Source organism: Salmo trutta, chromosome 25, assembly GCF_901001165.1.
Source record: "Salmo trutta chromosome 25, fSalTru1.1, whole genome shotgun sequence".
NCBI classification, from domain to species: domain Eukaryota; kingdom Metazoa; phylum Chordata; class Actinopteri; order Salmoniformes; family Salmonidae; genus Salmo; species Salmo trutta.
This window is the reverse complement of record NC_042981.1, coordinates 38,608,084-38,621,565: the sequence shown is the minus strand read 5'-3', so window position 1 is coordinate 38,621,565 and position 13,482 is coordinate 38,608,084.

The window sequence follows — 13,482 nt, the reverse complement described above, 5'->3', positions numbered from 1 at the left end:
ATATGATGACTTGGACTCGACTTTGACTTTAACAGCAGCCAATAAAATTGTGCCAGCTGAGAAAAAGTTGTGCGTGGCAGTGCAGAGGAACGACACAACGCTGTGTCAACAAAAAACAGATTGCAACTTGCAGAACATGCGGGAAGAAAATTACAGACGGAGGCGCAACAATTTCCAACTTCGTTTGACATTTGAAGCTGCACAAAGAACGGGAAGTCGTGGCTAATATAGCTGACAGCTATATATTTTATTACTTTACTAGTATATCATGTAGGCTAACGTAAAGTTAAATCAATGAGCCTCCACACAGTCAGTCAGTGCAGGAACGTGATCATTGCACCCAAGATTGAGCTACAACTGGCTAGGCAGTTGGTAGCCTAAATCCTGCCTGACATTCCTAAAACAAGGTTGGGCGATTGTGTACAAGCCTACATCGCCCGATTGCGCCCCATAGCGATCCTCGATAGTCGATCACTATTGGGTGGGGGGTGTCTTTCACATGGCTACCCATGTATTTCCATGGAAATATAACGTTTATTTGGAAAGTAATAAATATATAGATATTTTTAAAAGCCTCCTTGATTTGCGTAAATGTAATATACTTACTATTACTCTTGTTAAAAATATGAAATGGTATTACATTTGGTGAAGAGCATGCGTAGCACATTCATCTCCTGCACATCTATCACTCCAGTGTTTTATTGGTATATTGTAATTACTTCACCACCATGGCCTATTTATTGCCTTACCTCCCTTATCTTAACTCATTTGCACACACTGTATATAGACCCTTTTTACTGTATTATTGACTGTATGTTTGTTTATTCCATGTGTAACTCTGTGTTGTTGTATGTGTCAAACTGCTTTGCTTTATCTTGGCCAGGTCGCAGTTGTAAATGAGAACTTGTTCTCAACTTGCCTACCTGGTTAAATAAAGGTGAAAAAAAGAGCACATTATGACTTGTTTAGGACTCAAAACTCAAAGTTAAAGACTTGAGACTTGACTTGATACTTGACGGTCTTGACTTGAGACTTGACTTGGACTTGCCTGTCTTGACTTGGGACTTGACTTGGGACTTGAGTGCTAAGACATGAGACTTACTTGTGACTTGTAAAATAATGACTTGGTCCCACCTGCCTGTGATGTACAATCCAGCTATGCTTGGAAGATGCAAGTCTACACAGGGAAGTCGACCAGAGGAGGCCCGGAGAAGAACCAGGGGACGCAGGTTGTGCTTGATGTGACAGATGGACTGAGGGGGCACAATGTCACGTGTGACAATTTCTTCACCTCTTATGAACTCAGCCAGCAGCTCCTGAAGAGGAAGAACACCATGGTTGGCACAGTTAGAAAGAACAAGCCTGAGCTCCCCCCTGCACTCCTCGCAACAAGGGGGTGAGAGGCCTTCTCATCAAAGTTTGCCTTTACCCCCACCACTGCTTTAGTTTCTTACCTCCCAAAGAGGACAAGAATGTGGTCCTCCTGAGCACACTGCACAAAACGTCTGAGATCAGTGATTGTGAGGACAGGAAGCCAGCCATCATCCTGGACTACAACCACAACAAAGGAGGCATGGACAACCTGGACAAGGTGATTGGAACTTACAGCTGCAGGAGGATGACTGCCTGCTGGCCCCTGGTCATCTTCCATAACATCATTGATGTGTCCTTATACAATGCCTTCGTGATATGGAACAAGATCAACCCTACCTGGATGACTGATAAGCGGAACAAGAGGAGGGTGTCCCTGGAGCAGCTGGGAAAGACACTTGTAACCCCACACATTCAAAGAAGGGAGCGCCTCCCTCGCACAGCAGCATCTGCAGTGCTTGTGAAAGCTGTTCAGGGGGCTGAATCTTGTCCTGATCCACCTGAGTCTGCAGCTGGGGCAGGCAAAAGGAGGGGATGCCAATTCTGCACCCCAAAGAAGGACTGTAAAAAAAAGACTATGTGCTGCACATGTGAGAAAGTCAATGAATACACACTTGCATACTGTCCTACATGTGCTAGTTATAGTTGATTGATTTATGTTCTTCACGTTTTGTTTTTTATCTATTATCTTATTTATTGTTGTTGTTTATACACCTTGTGGGTGGGGGCAATGGTTAAAAAAATGAGAGAAGACTAGTATTTTGTAGTTGAATTCCTCATTGTACAGCATATAAGAATATATCACTATGTTGCCAAAAAAGTTAAAGACTGCTATTGTTTCCCTTCAATAACAGGCATTCAAAACTACTTTGCGCACATTTCTGCTACTTTCTTAGGCTATACAAGTGCTATATCTTGCAAAAAAAATTATGTTTACACCTATGCAGTACCGTTAGCAATAATAATAATAAACCTCTACTTTAGTAAAGAAAACAATTATGACAGGTGTGTTGTAATAAAAACGAGTGGTGTCCACTGATTAAATGCAGTCTTTCTGCATTGTGAAGAGAGAGATATGCACAGTTTGTTTCTTCATGCAAAATAGATTTGGGGTTTAAAATTCAATTAAGCTGCTTTATTTTAGGGTTTAGTGAAGGTGGGTAATTTTTTACCCTTAGGACAATGGGAGTATACAGAATGTTAAGACTACAGAATGTTAAGACTACAGAATGTTAAGACTACACAATGGTTAACTTACTTCCCCTGCATTCCACCTCAGGTCCACATTCACATTCAAGTGGAGGCCTTTATGCGTCGTGCACAGGCACTTAGGTCTTGTGCTTCTCGGGAGAATCCTATGGATTTGCATTGTTCACGCCCACGTGCCCTTGTGTCTGGCGACAATGACAGCTCCACAGCATCTGCGCCGCTGCCTTGAAAATTCTCCTCATGGGGAACCAGGGTGTATACAATGCAATGGGAACACTGTTAAAATCACTCACACAGATGTCATCTCAGAGCTGAACATAACACACAACCAGAGGCAGAGCAGGGAACCCAAGTTTCCCATCTGAAGTGCGCACACACACACACACACACACACACACACACACACACACACACACACACACACACACACACACACACACACACACACACACACACACACACCTCCCCACCGCCTGGTTAAGGGGCCTCTCTTACACATGCTCCCGTCTTTCACAGGTCTTCTACACAAACAAACATTCCCACGTCCCGCTTTGTGCCTGCCTCCTTTCTATTCTCTGTGTTCATTAAAACCTGGCTACTGTTTGATCTGCGCCACAGATAATACTCTTGCCATCTCTCGCTCGCCCCGATTCGACGCCCACATATGGGGCGTAAAGAGAATTATTCATTGTTTTCACAGCGCAACAAAAGTATTTCGTGCTCAAAGAGCAGATGCCTTCACATAGATAATTTAACATTTGGGGGGAATTCGACTTCATTGATGATTTGCGGAGTTCTTTCCATGATGAGGAGGGCACATTAAAAATAGATGCTCTTGAAAAGGCGAAAACAATGTAGATTTTGTTCAAAACACAGATCACCATGTTCACAGTTCTTGTTTATCCTAAAGAGTGCATCCAAAACCTGTAAATGTTCAATTAAGTTATTACAAGTCAACAGAGACTTCTTCAGATCTTAAGATTCACACACTATTCAGTGCAACATAAGCCGAAGTGGTGCAAACCCAGTATGTTGGCACCTGTCCTGTGATTTTTCTTACTCCCTAAATCACTTAAATAAACTTGATGACAGCTGTATAACTACTAGGAACACACATTTCTCGGAACTATTAGGAACAGTGTAGCCTCAACAGTAGAAATGACAATAAATCAGTTTCAGTCATCAATGTTGTTTTGGTCATTTTATTTGACCTGTTCAAGACTGCCAGTTTGAGCATTATTTTAACAACAATGACTAAATGCCATGGACAAAAGGGCCAAAGCTTAATATTATCGTTGTGTAACTTATTTCTGTAAATACAATATATATAAAAATAAAAATAACTGTATGATTTATTGTGTTTTAAAGAACCGATCTAGAGCTTTATATTTTCATGGAACAAATCGTATCCCTTATACATATCAAGACCAAGTTTAGTCATTTTTGCTGAGTGACCACTGTTTTCATCAAGTATTTCATCAAGTGTAAATTAGTAAAACGTCATTACTCAAATCTTCATGAGAGCACAATCAGATGGGAAAGGCAGTCATCTGAAACAACTCTCTCATAACTTTGGCCCATTATAGGATGTCAGTCACTTTGACAGTCCCCCCCAAAAATACAGCAGCTCTGAAATCCCACAGAGGGAACATCTTGCAACTTCACTTCCTATTCTGTTCCCATGCCAGCTTGTGTCTCAAGCCAAAATAGGAAATGAGAGTTCTGTGAACCTGGTAGACAGCACAGAATGTGAGAATTGACAGGTATGGCAGTGGCTGCCAGAATGAGCTGCTTGTATCTGCCATCCTCCGAAGATCGGACGTTCTGATTCAGTGAGCTTAGAAGTGAGCACGTCACTTCTTATTTGATGAAAAGTCTATATAGAGGTTAATATTCTATTTTTTTATTTTATTTTTTATATAACCTTTATTTAACTAGGCAAGTCAGTTAATAACAAATTCTTATTTACAATGACGGCCATCCCCGGCCAAACCCTAAACCGGATGACGCTGGGCCAATTGTGCGCCGCACGATGGGACTCCCAATCACGGCCCGTGTGATGCAGCCTGGACTAAACTGTTTGGGAAGAAGCAAGGAACTTGACACTCCGCCATTTTTATCATCCTACTGTATCATTACTCTCGTCCTGATGTCTTAAAATAGATACTTCATATAGAAATGGAATGACACATTCACAATGCAACACTGCTATAGGAGGTGGGGGAAATATCCTCTTTTTAAAAGCATATCCCCTGTCTGTATTTCCAAGCTATAAATCACAACTCTCCACATATGACACATAGGAGGCGTCTGTACCAGCTGTAACTATTCATGGGTTCCCCGACCAGCCTCCGTCCCCTATGTATTCTCCGCTGTAATATACTGTATGCCATTTAGCAGACGCTTTTATCCAAAGCAACTTACAGTCATGCGTGCATACATTTACCTATGGGAGGCCTTTGCGGAAATAAAAACCACGACCCTTGGCGTTGCAAGCGCCGAGCTCTACCGCCGTGCTCTACCGCCGTGCTCTACCGCCGCGCTCTACCGCCGCGCTCTACCGCCGCGCTCTACCGCCGCGCTCTACCGCCGCGCTCTACCGCCGTGCTCTACCGCCCGTGCTGTGATCCTACCACAAAGACTACTCAAACCCTAGCCAAGGCCCGTATTCACAAAGCATCTTAGAGTAGGACTGCTGATCTACAATCAGGTCCCAGCCGCTCATATAATCATACTCATTATGATCTAAACAGGTCCTAGACCAGCACTCCACCTCGGAGACACTTAGTGAATACGGGCCCAGGAATGCCAGGTCGCCTACTCAAAATCCACACACCTCACCTGGCGCCAGAGCCCTATCACATGACCACCCCACCCCCCTCAGCCCTCCCAGGTCTCAGCCACCCTGGTCCCCCTCTCTCAGCCCTTCCAGGTCTCAGCCACCCTGGTCCCCCTCTCCAAAGGGTCCTGCTCTAGACGCGGATCAGGGCTTTGGTGAGCCTTCCCTCTCCAGATGAAAGGGACTGTATTCTTCAGTAGGATTAGTGACCATTATGTACAGCTTGATGACTAAGGAATGTTCTGCTCCCCACTTGAGGACAGACTTTTACAGATTCTAGACTCCATTCTGTCTGGTTGGGTATCAGTGTTGAGAAGCTTACACTGGGCTACGACTGCTAAATATTCTCACACGCAATCATTTTCGTGATCTCTGAAGATATGCTTGAAGAGCATGTGTTAGTTCAGTTCAAAACAGTAAACGCATTCAGTAACAGAAATGAATGGAGGAGCTCAAGCTTATAAATGACATTATATATATATATACGACATGGAAACTCCATCAGGTGAGGTAATCTTTGTATTTTTACAGTAGATTGGATTTTAAGAGAAATATGCTGTATCTTAAAAAGGGAGAATGTGAAAGTACATCCCAGAATGAGCAGAGGAGTAGCAGACCGACTTCTAAAGCCCATATTTCCATCATGGCCGCCCAACTCTGCTGACTCACGTGTCCCAGGGGTCCTTTTTGTGCCATAGAGGAGGCGTCCTCTACACTCCCCGAATGGATACAGTACAGTTGACTACTGAGCTTAAGAAAATCATTTGGACCAATATTCCTCATCCAGGAGACCAATTCTTTATACGTACTTAAGTAGGCCTATGCTGGTTGAGATAGACCACCAGCTGAAGTTAACCTTAGCATACATTTTCCTAATTTCCTCAAGGCTAGCTCTGAGTATGACCGGTCCTTATTACCCGTCTCCTTATTAAGATGCAGACACAGGACTATGCTAATTTCACCCTACAGCCTACAGAAGTAAAACAACAAAAATAGGCTTCATTAAAAAAGGGTTCATGCATTATTCAAAGAGCAGAAGGCCATAGGAATGGCTGCAGGCCAATTATAGGAACCACTGCAGGAATTCTCCCCAGTCTGCACTTTCTCTTCAAACAAAACCCCTGATATGGATCCACTTAGTATTGTCATCATTAATGTTTCATATAGAGAGTGTATGTTGGGACAGCAGAGGGCTGTTGGAAAGAAGCAGAGTGGAATGGTGTTAATTGAGAGGAAAGACCAAAGGAAGAAAGAGAGAGGGAGAGTGTATTGGCGATTAACATGAAAACTGTTGGAGGTAGCCCCAGGGCGTGAAGGCTGACCTATTTCTGGTAAGCCACGGTTCCTCGTATCAGTCTCTTCAAGCCCACTGTTCACTCATGTTCACGCACACACACACACACACACACACACACACACACACACACACACACACACACACACACACACACACACACACACACATACACAGACAAAACCCCAAAAGAGGTGAAGGTAAGGTCAGACCAAATATGCGAAGCATCTAGCACATACAGTTGATCTTCAAACACTCATAGAGCCACACTTGCATATGTAGCAGGTTGCTGTAGAATTGGAAAATTACCATTTGAATCATTCAACCATTCTTTGATGTATCAGATCTTGTATTCAGTTCAAATAAATTCATTTCCTGTGTCTTGTAAAACAAGTCTCAGTGTTGAATCACTGTTTTGCTGTGTGTCACCTGGCGTAGCTTTCAGTACATGCACTGTGTTGTAAGATGACACAAGGTTGCGTGTAGTGTTGGACGCTGAGCTGAGTGACCCTGACCGAGTCTGACTTCTCCATTCACTATGACTCAGCATCTCACCATGATGCTACTCTGCTCTCTCTCTCTGAACAATGTCTCTGCTATTTGCTCTGTGTGAGTGAACACTATCAAGAAGTTCAAAATGAACCCTTATCTGTGGTGATAATAGAGAGAAAAACATGATGTCATAGCGTCAGCCACTTTATGTATTGTTTCTTGGACACTTTGCTCCAGACACCACCTCGGCCATTTTCCCTTCGGCCTCCTATCCTTCTGACATTCCTTTTCTGTAAATAGCTCTGTTCACATAATCACCTTGGCTTTGTTTGACTACAACACAAGTTCACATAATATAGTCTATTTTCGCAGTGCAGCGCTGAAAGAAATTGAACATATTCAATGGTCCAAATATATCAAGCAGAGAGAAAGTCAAAGATCTCCCATGCTCTATCAATGCCCAGCAGTGGGAGAGTTAAATGCCAGTGGGAGAGTTAAAGGGCAGTGGGAGAGTTAAAGGGCAGTGGGAGAGTTAAAGGGCAGTGAGAGAGTTAAAGGGCAGTGGGAGAGTTAAAGGGCAGTGGGAGAGTTAAACGTCAGTGGGATAGTTAAAGGGCAGTGGGAGAGTTAAACGTCAGTGGGATAGTTAAAGGGCAGTGGGAGAGTTAAAGGGCAGTGGGAGAGTTAAACGTCAGTGGGATAGTTAAAGGGCAGTGGGAGAGTTAAATGCCAGTGGGAGAGTTAATGGGCAGTGAGAGAGTTAAAGGGCAGTGAGAGAGTTAATGGGCAGTGAGAGAGTTAAAGGGCAGTGGGAGAGTTAAAGGGCAGTGGGAGAGTTAAAGGGCAGTGAGAGAGTTAAAGGGCAGTGAGAAAGTTAAAGGGCAGTGAGAGAGTTAAAGGGCAGTGGGAGAGTTAAAGGGCAGTGGGAGAGTTAAAGGGCAGTGCGAGAGTTAAAGGGCAGTGAGAGAGTTAAAGGGCAGTGAGAGAGTTAAAGGGCAGTGGGAGAGTTAAAGGGCAGTGAGAGAGTTAAAGGGCAGTGAGAGAGTTAAAGGGCAGTGGGAGAGTTAAAGGGCAGTGAGAGAGTTAAAGGGATCGTTCCACAAAAAGAGTGCCTTTTGCGTACCTATGATATTTTAAGTAGAAATTGTGCAACAATAAAGGTGCACTATGTAGAAATCGCTCCGCCATTGCATGGTTGCTAAAATTGTAATAGTTTCAGTTTATGTGATAAAACAAGCAATGTATAGTGTAGAGAATCATTGTACCATCTAAATTGCTGTGAAATATATTTTAAATAACCCAAAATATTGTATTTTCAGCAGTTTGAAGCTGGTGTACAAAACAGAAAGCAAGAGATGCAAATACGAAACTTAAGAATGGGAAGCACACAAATAAGCCACATAGAACAGATCTACTGCTTGTTAGACTTGCTTTCAATGAGAATGACAGATCTATAACTTACATTTCTATGTGAAATTGGTCGGGTCGCCAAAAAAGTTACATATTGCAGCTTTAACCCCAACATTTCTCCAAGTTTCACCATCATTGTAAAGCCCTAGTTATTTTGTTACTTTGACAGTTATTTCTGAAGATTTTAAAGTAAAATAAATACATTTTAAAGTAAAATAAACCCTGTCCCTCATATTACGGTCAACTCTGTTACGTGAACTGAACTCTCGTTTTAATATAGTGAAACTATTCCTGTTTAAATGTTTTTCAAAAGAAACATTGAACATCTAATAGTGAAATTATAGTGTAAAAGCAGATACGCTGGTTCTCTGCTTTTTGGCCATTTTCTGGTGATTTGTGGTGGAAAACTGATCGTCAACCTTGTTACCCATAGATAGACGGGCTAGAAATGTTTTAACAACTGTCATTTTTTGGTGAAGCTTGCATTCAATTAATACTATTTTTTGCAAACAACAAGCTTCCATTCCCCCTGTCACAAGGGGATTTATTTCTGTTTTGAGATTAACCCTCTTATGGTCAACCCTGTTACAGTCAACCCTGTTACAGTCAACCCTGTTACAGTCAACCCTGTTACTTTATTTGGCATTTAATAGGCACTAACTATAGTCATTTTTTTATTTAACCTCGAGAAGATGGGAAACCGTGTTTTTAGGAAGTTAAACATGTGCTCTTTACGATAGCTAAAATGATGTGAAATGAACCAAAGAAATTGACCAAGTTACACTTCTCAAAGGGGGCTGAATTGGTTGAACGACCCAAAGGTACTGAGAGAGTTATAAAGGCACCGAGCGAGATAAAGGCAGTGAGAGAGCTGTGGTGTGTCTCATGTATGACCAGTAGCAGCTGGCAGGAAGCCGGTAGTTCAGTCGGTCGGTCAGGGAGGGGGAAGGAGAGGAGGAGAAGGAGGACAGGGGGTGGCCACAGATTAACTGTAGGATGTGCTGCTGCGACGCCAGGCGCAGAGGGCCTGGGACAGGAAGCCGGGGCGGCAGGCCGCTGCGAATCTCCCTATGTAGTTCTATGTGCGAATCACATGCCATACGGAGGCTGCGGTTGCCAGATAGTGGTCAGGAGGCACAGCTGTTGGGGAGAGATGAAGTAACACAGCATACAGGGAAGTGTGGGGCTGGATGTGGCAACAAATGGCTCTCCTCACTTCAACTGCCGCTGACGAACAGCCAGTCATCCTGTCTGTCACAAGATGTATACAAACCAAAACCTGGGTTCGGATGCCACTGAAAACAAGGCATCAAGTTGGGGTTTTGGGTTTGAAATGATGCTTTGTAGTCCGTATGTGTCAAACAGTACCTCTACACTGGTGACAGTCACCTCGGCACTGAAAATACCCATTTCCAGTATGTTCTCTTATTGGCCCTGCAAAAATGATTCCCATAGCTATTTGGAGAGAATGTATGACATTTCTCCTCATAATGAGGTGGGTTCATAGGCGAGGTCATCTCATATAGAACAGGAGCTCTGGTCTTGCTGCAGCCTGCACTGTCTCCTCTTATTACAGAACAGGTCTGTGGAGCAGGACCAGGCCTACTCACTCACTCACTTACCCCAGGGAGGGCAGCACAGGGGTAGGTGGGGACGTCTCACACTCACCGGAGGTCATTCCAACTCCACACACACACACACACACGTACAAACACACTCAGACAGCACCAAGCCTATGACGGACGTGTCATCAGGTGTGTGTCCATACCTCTAATGGCTCCAATGCCCCACGGAGGGGAGAGAGAGGGTCCTATAATGCAAGCCAGCTAATTGGGCCCCATATCTGCTGGTGGGTGGATCCTAATTGACCGAGTAGGGGCTCAGGGGGTTGATCTCTGTCAGGCGACTGTACACTCTTGGGGGCCTAAACATAACCAGATTCCCCCCACCAGGGCTAAGCCTCACCTGGCAAACTGCAAGGTAGATATTCAACTGAAGCAAAGGCCTTTTGTGAATGTTTAACACAGAGTTGGGTTAAAATACATTTGTGTGTTTGTATTTAAGTGTGTGTGTGTGGTGTGTGTGTGTGTGTGTGTGTGTGTGTGTGTGTGTGTGTGTGTGTGTGTGTGTGTGTGTGTGTGTGTGTGTGTGTGTGTGTGTGTGTGCGCGCGCCTCTCAAAACCCAGTTAATTTTTTTTATATATATTTTTGTACCTTTATTTAACTAGACATGTTAGTTAAGAACAAATTCTTATTTACAATGACGGCCTAGGAACAGTGGGTTAACTGCCTTGTTCAGGGGCAGAACGACAGTCTCAATTCTCTTCCAAAGACCCAAAGCTACATTAACTTGAATTAGCCTTTTTGAAATCAGTGTAGCGGAAGCTCAGATTGAGCTAGAAATAGGAAGTCTTGCTCCAGATCTCTCTCCTTCCAGGCAGTTTGGGCCAAACATTTCTGTCCATCGATTAAGTAGGATTATGTGGCCTGCAGCGGGGTTTAGCTACCATGGTCCTGCACTAGAAGGCACTGAGTGTGTGCAGGTTTTTGTTCCAACAGAGCCCCTAATTACCTTGGCTAATTGAGCTGTTAATTGAACTGTTGTCTTAATGAAATATCTCCTGACGCTTCTTTGCTCTCAGTCCCTGGTATCCGAGATGTGTTGCAGTTGTTACTCTGAGGTAGTTCCAAAACAGACACAGCTCATCATCTGGGGATTGATTGCTACATTATTTGATTGAGCTGATTTAGTGTGTCATTAAAATATTTGTTGGTTGTGGTGTTAAGATACACATCAGGCTTTAGGTAAATCTGATTATATTAATCTACTTTCATTGCACAACCTGCCAAATTGTTTTTGCAGGCAGAGTGCACTTCCTCCTCACCCCACTTTCCCGCCCTCTCCTCCTCCTCCTCACTCACCCCCTTGTTGCACACACACACACACACACACACACACACACACACACACACACACACACATACATACATACATACATACATACATACATACATACATACACACACACACACACACACACACACACACACACACACACACACACACACACACACACACACACACACACACACAGACACACACACACACACAATCACACTCCCTCTGCATCCTCCCTACGGGACCCCAGGAGTAGAGTGAGGCCTGGTCAGCTTTGAGCTCGGCATGCTCAGCTGGCACTCTGACTCATCGACCAGTTCCTGGAAAAGGAGAAAGGAAGACACTGTGTGTGTGTGTGTGTGTGTGTGTGTGTGTGTGTGTGTGTGTGTGTGTGTGTGTGTGTGTGTGTGTGTGTGTGTGTGTGTGTGTGTGTGTGTGTGTGTGTGTGTGTGTGTGTGTGTGTGTGTGTCAATGGCGGTTGATTATTTTTGATTATGAGCATGGCCTTATTTCTAATACTGCATACTGGATGACTGTCATTCATATTCCATTCACCCAGTCCAATGTAACATCGATATGTTCAGGCTACTACATGATACTCTAATTGTCCCTGTACCCATCATGAGGTTGCTACATCCTAGCCTATGAATGAAAGTTTACAATGTACTATAGGTGCACAGGTCGAGGTGACAGACATTGACACATTCAATACCACCTTGCACACTCTTGCCTGCATCTAGCTGATCTAGGGTGTAATCATTAGTCCAACATTTGAAAACAAGTGTTTCTATTGGACAAATTCAGGTATGTTTATCCCCGGTTTTGTTCTGTTTGCTTCCGTTTAAGAAAAGTTTTTCAACAGAATCGGCGGAATGAATACATGCTTGATCACACACAAGCACAGTTCACTCTCATAGCAGCCACATACAAACATCATGATCCATTTTATCGTTGGATAATTCCTTCTCGTATCTACGCACTCCCCTCATCTCACCTTTTGCCTTCACTTGTGGACTTCAGTGAACAACACATTAGCTGTCTGTGACCAGGCAAAAACATCTTTCCAAGCCAAACCTTCACATTAAAACAGCTAACCGCTACACGCAGCCTACAACATCTCCACATTAGCTGTCATAGTCAACATAGCTACTATAACTAATGCGTTAGTAAACCCGCTACAATCATGCAGTACAGTGTACAGTCAGAAAGCAGTTTAGCAGTTACGCCGGCGGGCCCCGGTGGCAATAAATTAATAAAACCAAAATCTTACCTTGACTTGGTGTCACACCCTGATCTGTTTCACCTGTTTTTGTGCTTGTCTCCACCCCGTGGTCTTATGGAAAGGTTCCAGACCTTGACTGAACGCCATGACCGAGCGTTGAACACATTGCTGGAGAAATTCCGTGGGTTGTCTGTTAGGCAGCCTACCACGACAGCAACTTCCCAGCCCCTCAGTAACCCGGCTGTTAGCAGCCCTGCCTCCCCAGCCACCCCGATTTCCCTGGAACACCGCTTACCTCCCCCAGAACGCTTCGATGGCGAGTCGGGGACCTGTCGGGCGTTTCTCGCTCAGTGTTCCCTCATCATCGAGCTGCAACCCTCATCCTTCCCCTCGGACCACTCTAAGATAGCGTACCTCATCACGCTGATGTCCGGGAGGGCTCTCACCTGGACTATGGCAGTATGTGATCAACAGTATGCTTCAGTCTGGAGGAGTTTGTGGCGGAGGTGAAGAAAGTTTTCAATGCTCCATTGCCCAGGAGAGAGGCAGCTGAGACTGCCTGGAACGTTGGCAGCTGAGAGTGCCTGGAACCCGGAAGCGCTGTTCGACATGTTCCTGCACTGAATATCGGAGGAAGTAAAGGACGAGCTTGCAGCCCAGGAACTACCAACGAATCTCGACTCGCTCATCGCCTTGACCATTCGGATCGATAGGCGACAACGGGAGCGAAAGAAGGAGAGGAGGTT